The sequence below is a fragment of the Benincasa hispida genome, unplaced genomic scaffold (genome assembly GCF_027475165.1).
Source record: "Benincasa hispida cultivar pf3 unplaced genomic scaffold, pf3_genome.v1.1 HicScf820, whole genome shotgun sequence".
Classification (NCBI taxonomy): Eukaryota; Viridiplantae; Streptophyta; class Magnoliopsida; order Cucurbitales; family Cucurbitaceae; genus Benincasa; species Benincasa hispida.
The window spans coordinates 7437-14652 of record NW_028326955.1 but is presented as its reverse complement, the minus strand read 5'-3'; the positions used below and the strand labels follow the sequence as shown (position 1 = coordinate 14652).

Sequence of the window (7216 nt, the reverse complement as noted above, 5' to 3'; positions counted from 1 at the left end):
CAAAGCAATGGCCTATGTAACTTGACATTAATTCTGAGCTAACTATGAACTTCTATTTATTTGGGATTATCCTTAGATATGCATGGGTGAGGGTTGGCTTAACAGCGTCAGCTCAATAAACTTCCCATTTCAGGGGTAAGATCGAGTAGATAGTTGGGGACATATGGTACAAAACGAAATTCACTCCTACCCGCTTTTAAGGATAGTAGAGAGGTTGTTTCCTTAAGTGTTGACTCCGGCTCAATAAGCTTCCTATTTCAGGTGGAATAACCCGGTAGTTAACGAATTTTGATTAATTCAATTTAAAATCTTTGCCAATTTATCTTGAATCGTTGGAGTCCATTATCTGTAGGTCCATTACGTTCCTCTACTAGCTCACAAATGGATGAAACCTTAGAATAGCGTGATGAGTAAATTTAAGATGTTCAAGTTCAAATTAAGTAAATTAGTAATTATATACGATATAACTACACGTTTAATTATTGAATTAAACAAAATTGGAGAAGTGAATCAAATTTAAATTTAATTTAAATATTAATTACATGAATAGTGATTCATGTTAGGAATTTTATTTAAAATTAATTAATGAATTGATTTTGTATAAAATTAGTGAAATTTTATTTAATATTAATTATAAAAATTAATATTTTATAAAATTGATTTTTAACTTTTTTAACTTTTTAAAATTTTTTTAAAATTAGATTTTAAAAAATAGAAATTGGTTTCGTTTTAAAATCAATTAAATAAATAAAAAATTTAGAAAGATGAAAACCATTTTATAGTGGGTTTCTCCCACATTCAAAACCATACGATTCCCCTCTTTTAGTAGTGGTCATGGTGTCAAACCAAGAGAGAAAGAGGTGGCATTTGTTAAAATTCAAATTCATTTCAACTCGAATCGGGATGCAATCTAGCAGAAAATTCTGAATTTTTGTTTCCACAACTCTTAACCACAAAAAGGCTAGTTTCTCTCCTAAAATTCTCTCAATTCCTACTATTTTAGATCCCACAATCGAAATAAAGGTCCAAGAAAATAGTAGCGTAGATCAAGTGGTGGTCTACAAGAAGTTGCTGAAGAATCTCAAGCTGGAATTCAGTAATTGATGAGTTCAACAGAGGTGTGTATTTCAGAATACCTACTTTATTTTGAACATACTTTCTTCTTTCCAAAAATTGATTGAATTAGAGTGTTTAAAATCCTAATTGCTTTCAATAATTGCAATCAGCTACAAATTGCTTAGTACGGGTAACACATGCTTATAAGGGAATAACCAACACATAAACATGCATTTAGAGATTGAAATAGATTCAAAGAAAGCATAAATTGATATACTTTCAGTCCAACCACAAAAATCTTAAGAAAGTACATTAATCTTGCTCCCAAAACTAGATAAAGTTACATGCCTCTAGAATACATAGACAAAGTGCAGAGGAGAGAGCTCCAATCCATAATTACAATCGAAAAGAAACTAAAATCTAATATAAAGATACTGCAAAAATAGAGGGAGGAGAAATTTGGGGTTTCACTTTGGCATCCATCAAATCCGCCATGAAAAACCATAGAAAAATAAGAAGATTATATATAGACACTGAGAGAGCGACATTGTGCTGAGGGGGAGTACAACTGCACTTTAGGCATTTGCCAAAGTGTAGGCCTTAAGTGTCATTATGCTCATGTGCTGTGCTTGTGCATGCACAAGCACTTTGCCATTTCCTCAAAATTTGGAGCGTCGTTTGCTCTTGCCAATGCTGCTCCCTGCCTTCAAGCGTAGCGTACATAATAGTGCATGCCATTATTGCGCTAGCCTAAGGGTACTTTCTCATCCCTAAAGCTTTGGGTGCTTGATTTTACTTTCGATGGCTCCAAATCAACTCTGAACAGCCCATAACACCCCAAAATGTATGATTTGCTCGAGTTCCTACAAGAATATATATTTAATCATATAAAATGTTACAAGCAAGCTAGATTAAAGACATATTAATAGCTTTTTTCAAGAGCAATCAAACACCCTCGACCTAAACTTTGTTCGTCCTAGAGCAAGGCAAACAAAATTTAGATATGAATTCGTCCTAGAGCAAGGCAAACAAAATTTAGATATGAATTCTATGTTGCAAATGAGTGAACTTATTCTCAAGGCTAAGGATAACAACAAAATTCACAAAAATAAATCATTCAAATGTATGTAATCAATTAAGAAATTTTAAAATATTTTCTATCCCTTGCATATGTGTGCATTTAGCCAATCCTATCTAGGTCTCTACTAGCCCAGGAAGGTTTTATTCAACCCTCAACTCATTTTTTCCTACATTGACTCAAAGGACCAAACATTAATCTTCCTAGACACAATTGACAATGTAAAATATAAAGTAACCAAATTTTTATTCATTTTTTTTCTTTTCTCTTTTCCTTTTTGCCCTTTTCTTACTTTACACAGAAGAAGAAGCCTTATCTAGACTAAGCTACCTTCGTATTGGCTTGTCCACACAGATTACGTGAAAAGACATCCAACTACAAGCAACGTATCCTTGAAAGATGTGGAAGTTTACTCATTTCTCAAGGACATTTTAGCACAAAGGGAAATAACAAGTGTCATAGCCACCCCATGTTAATCATACTGTGTGCTCCATTAGCTTAGCCATAGTAAACCTGACATAAGAAAAGAAAAAAGTCCAAAGCAAAAGAGAACTTTAACTAGAACTTAAGAAATAAATACAACTACACTTAACTTTTCAATCACACATGACTATGCTATCAGAATCAGACAATTATAAATTGTATAATTCTTCCTGAAACGACCAATTACAGAACTAGCTGTCAACAACAAATAAAAGTGTGGGTCAATGAGACCATTCATTTACATCTTGTAGTTCATCCAAACAAGGTTTAAACTTGAAATTTGAATTAGCACAACCACATATAACTAGTAATACCAAATCTGTATTTTATACAATTAACAAATGATTGAAATCACTTATATACAATTATCTAGCACATGTAAGACAAGAACTGCATAAATGCAAATTTTCAACAACACATGGCTAAGTTAACAACATCCACACATGACAAAAAATATGAGTAAAATAACAAGAATAAGAATAAACCTAGCTACAAAATATAATAGAGTTTTGAGAAGAATAATACTCACCTAACGTTCAAAAGAAGTCCTTAGTGAAAGACTTCTGAAACAAAAAAAACAAAAAAAAGTTCTTAAGGTCAAAATTCAATTTGAAACTATATTGCCAGAGTTATGAGAACACCATCAATCCTTAACACCATCAAAATTCAATTTGAAGTCCTTACTCATTTTTTTATTCATTTCTCTTTTCCTTTTTGCCCTTTTCTTACTTTACACAAAAGAAGAAGCCTTATCTAGACTACGTTACCTTCGTTTGGCTTATCCACATGGATTATGTGAAAATACATCCAACTACGAGTAACGTATCCTTGAAAGATGTGGAAGTTTACTCATTTCTCAAGGACATTTCAATACAAAGGGAAATAACGAGTGTAATAGCCACCCCACGTTAATCATACTGTATGCTCCATTAGCTTAGGCATAGTAAACTTGACATAAGATAAGAAAAAAATCCAAAGCAAAAGAGAACTTTAACTAGAACTTAACTGAAGAAGAAATAAATACAACTACACTTAACCTTTCAATCACACATGACTGTGTTATCAAAATTAGACAATTATAAACTGTATAATTCCTCTTGAAACAACCAATTACAAAACAAGCTACCAACAACAAATAAAAGTGTGGGGTCAATGAGACCATTCATTTACATCTTGTAGTTCATTCAAACAAGGTTTAAACTTGAAATTTGAATTAACACAACCACATATAACTAGTAATATCAAATCTATATTTTATACAACTAACAAATGACTGAAATCACTTATATACAATTATCTAGCACATGTAAGTAACCGCATAAATCCAAAATTTCAACAACACATGGCTAAGTTAATTACATCCACCCATGACAAAAAATATGAGTAAAATAACAAGAATAAGAATAAACCTAGCTACAAAATATAACAGAGTTTTGAGAAGAATAATACTCACCTAACGTTCAAAAGAAGTCCTTAGTGAAAGACTTCTGAAACAAAACAAAAAAAAAAGTTCTTAAGGTCAAAACTCAATTTGAAACTATATTGCCAGAGTTATGAGAACACCATCAATCCTTATATGACAATTTTAAAATTATAATAATTACCATCCATAAGAAATTTTGGAGGAAACAAACACAAATTTTACAGACTAATAACTAAAATTAAAAATATCATTGAATGAGACCTTAAATATTCTTCAAATATTTCACATTGACAAGAATTATCTCCATAGATTATTATTTCTTCCATTTAACAACCATTATGGAAATAATAAATTAGAATACATGAACCAAATCTATTTCCTTATACAAGCAAACTCAAAGCATATCAAACCTGCCTTACTACTACTGAGTAATTCTAGAAAGATATAAACATCAATTAGGTCATAGGTTCGTGCAAACCCAACTACTTTGCACAACTCTTGCAAACCAAAAATTACAAAATCAGCTACCAACAACTAACAAAAGTGTGGGGTCAATGAGACCCCTCATTTACAACTTCTAATTTATCCAAACAAGCTTTAAAATTGAAATTTGTATTAGCACAACTAAAAATAACTAGTAATATTTTATACAACTAATAAATGACTAAAATTACTTATATACAATTATCTGGCACTTGAAATAACAAGAACTACGCAACTCCAAATTCTGAACTACACAACTAAGTTAACTAATCCACATATGACCAAACAAGTAACATGTATATTAAATTCACACAACTAACAGAATGTTCCAATTCCATGTATGAACTCAAATACAAACAAATAGATCTTAATTTGCAAGAAGGACATTACTTTATCTAGAAAAGAAAAAAAAGAAAAGGAAAAAGCAAAAAGTGATCTAGAAAAGTGCAAAGGTCTTCAAACTACTTGTATTTTTGAGCTGTAAAAAATATAAGAACACAAGCCATTTTCCATAAATGACTGGTGTGTATAACAAATTTAGCTAAATGAATATAATTTTCTTTAAAAGAAAAAGTGTAAAAAGCTTTTACGAACTCACAGTAAAGTGTATGGGTAGAAGAAAACCCATTAGAAAATATATGTATAAAACATCCAGTAGAAAAAGAAACCTAGCTACAAAAGATAAGAGAGTATCTTAAAATTTAACACTAAGCTTAACTACCCTTGCACTAAATCAATAATAATATACATGTGAACACGCGACAATTAGTCATGGTTGGCCTTGTTTTTGTTGAACCCGTATGGCAATCCAATTTGATCTGATTAGATATTTTTCTTAAAGTATATACAACTTGATCCAATTAGATATTTTTAAATTAAATTAATAAAAACTCTAATTTATGCTAAATAACAAGATTGATAAAAATTATGTAACAATATACTCAATCAATGTCAACCAATAAAATCATGTAAATAAAATTAAATACAAAATAATTAGTAAATAGTTAGAGAAAAAGACAGCATAATTTTTATAGTGGTTCGGTCAAACTTCACCTCATCCACTTTCCCAAGCATCTCTTGAGATTTCGGTTAAAAAATCTCCTTTGAATCTTTCATGGGTTCAAGAGCAAACCTGATCGTAATCTAACCATTACAATGTTTTTGAAGCTTTCAATCACATTGAAACTCTCTAAAAAAAAGTGAGTATACAAGTTTGAGCTCACACACTTTAATCCTCACAATACAATAGAAATTTCTCTCAAAAGTAAGATGAAAAGAAAGAAAAATGCAAGCTCATAGAGAGAGTAATAATGGTGGTCTTTTTGCTAATTTTTAATACAAGTAATCGTTGGTGGTCTTTTTTTTAATTCATTTTTTTTTTCCCTTTTTAGTTTAACAAAATCATTTTGTTTATAAAAAAAATCAATTTCTTTTAATTCTATTTTCTTTCACTGAAAACTAACATCCACCAATTACAAATTTAAAACCCCATGTGTCACTAACCCTATAGCTCCAAGTGACAATCTCTAATTGATCCAGTTTGATGATTAATTTGGCGTCACCATCTCGAGTATTTTTTTCGTTATGCGCCTTTTTCCTATATCTTTTTCATCCGATTTTCGATTTGTGTGATTCAAGAGGCATCAGAATCATTGTTATAAGCTCTAGGCTTCGGACTATTCAAAATGATAAAATTCTTAGTAAAAAAAAAAATCGGGTTTGTTTTCATCAAAATATTAATAAATTAATTAAAATTAATTAATTTGAGATTAAGAGTTAAACACCCAACAATCTCCCCCTTTTTCATGATGACAAATCATTGGAAAAAAATAACATGAAATATACATATCCATAGCAACACGCATGATCAATAAGTAATTTTCATATCAAAGTATACATATTACCACAAAGATCATGCTTGAAATATGTTTAGAAGACACAATCATGTAACACATTCGTAACCAAATTTTCTTATACTAATATATATATTTTTAATTCATTTCTTTTAAAACCTAACGAAAAAAGTGTCCACCATCTCCAAAACTAGCCGTTAGACACAAATCTAAAATAATATTAAATTAATCTTTTTTAATCATTTCCTTTTTAAAACCAATAAAAAAATCACAAGTCCACTGTGTGTCACTGCTCCATTGCTCCAAGTGGCACCTCTTAGTTGGTCCATTTTAATGACAAAAATTATGCCACATCATCAACTCAAAATTTTTTCTATAAGCTTGTTTCGGTCCTATATTCTTCGTTTGAATTTTGATTTGAGTGATTTAGATTGTGTTGAAACCCTTGTTCCAAGTTCTATATAATGGACGCTTCAAAACACTAAAATTATTAATCAATAAAAGCAAGTTTTTATAATCAAAACATTAGTTAATTAATTAAATTTGAGATTAAGAGTCGAAAAGCCAACAATCTCTCCCTTTTTTATGATTACAAAATACTCACAAAAAAGGAAATTCAAAGTGGTGGCAGATAATGTCGCTGACATAGAGAAGCAAGCCTTCTACCGATTTCTTCAAAAAACATACAGTTTTCATCATATTGCCCTAGCAATCTTGCTCTATGCAATCGGAGGAGTACCATTAATCATATGGGGAATGTTAACATCAAATCCCTTCCCATTTATTTAACTTTTACTTATTAAGATCATAATAGCAAGATTTACTACCACATGTAAATTT

General features: G+C 30.5%; 1 long non-coding RNA gene across 2 annotated transcripts; it reads right to left on the bottom strand.

Moving 5' to 3' along the window:
• Positions 1-1303: 1303 nt before the first annotated feature.
• On the bottom strand, positions 1304-5261 carry LOC150029913 (uncharacterized). 2 transcript variants are annotated; one of them, XR_016527261.1, is made up of 4 exons: positions 4071-5261; positions 3147-3180; positions 2465-2647; positions 1304-1919 (listed from the first exon to the last, which is right to left on the bottom strand). It is a non-coding gene; the product is annotated as an uncharacterized LOC150029913 (long non-coding RNA). The 2 variants fall into 2 exon arrangements; XR_016527260.1 differs by lacking the exon at positions 4071-5261 and having other exon boundaries at positions 3147-4061.
• Positions 5262-7216: the final 1955 nt, after the last annotated feature.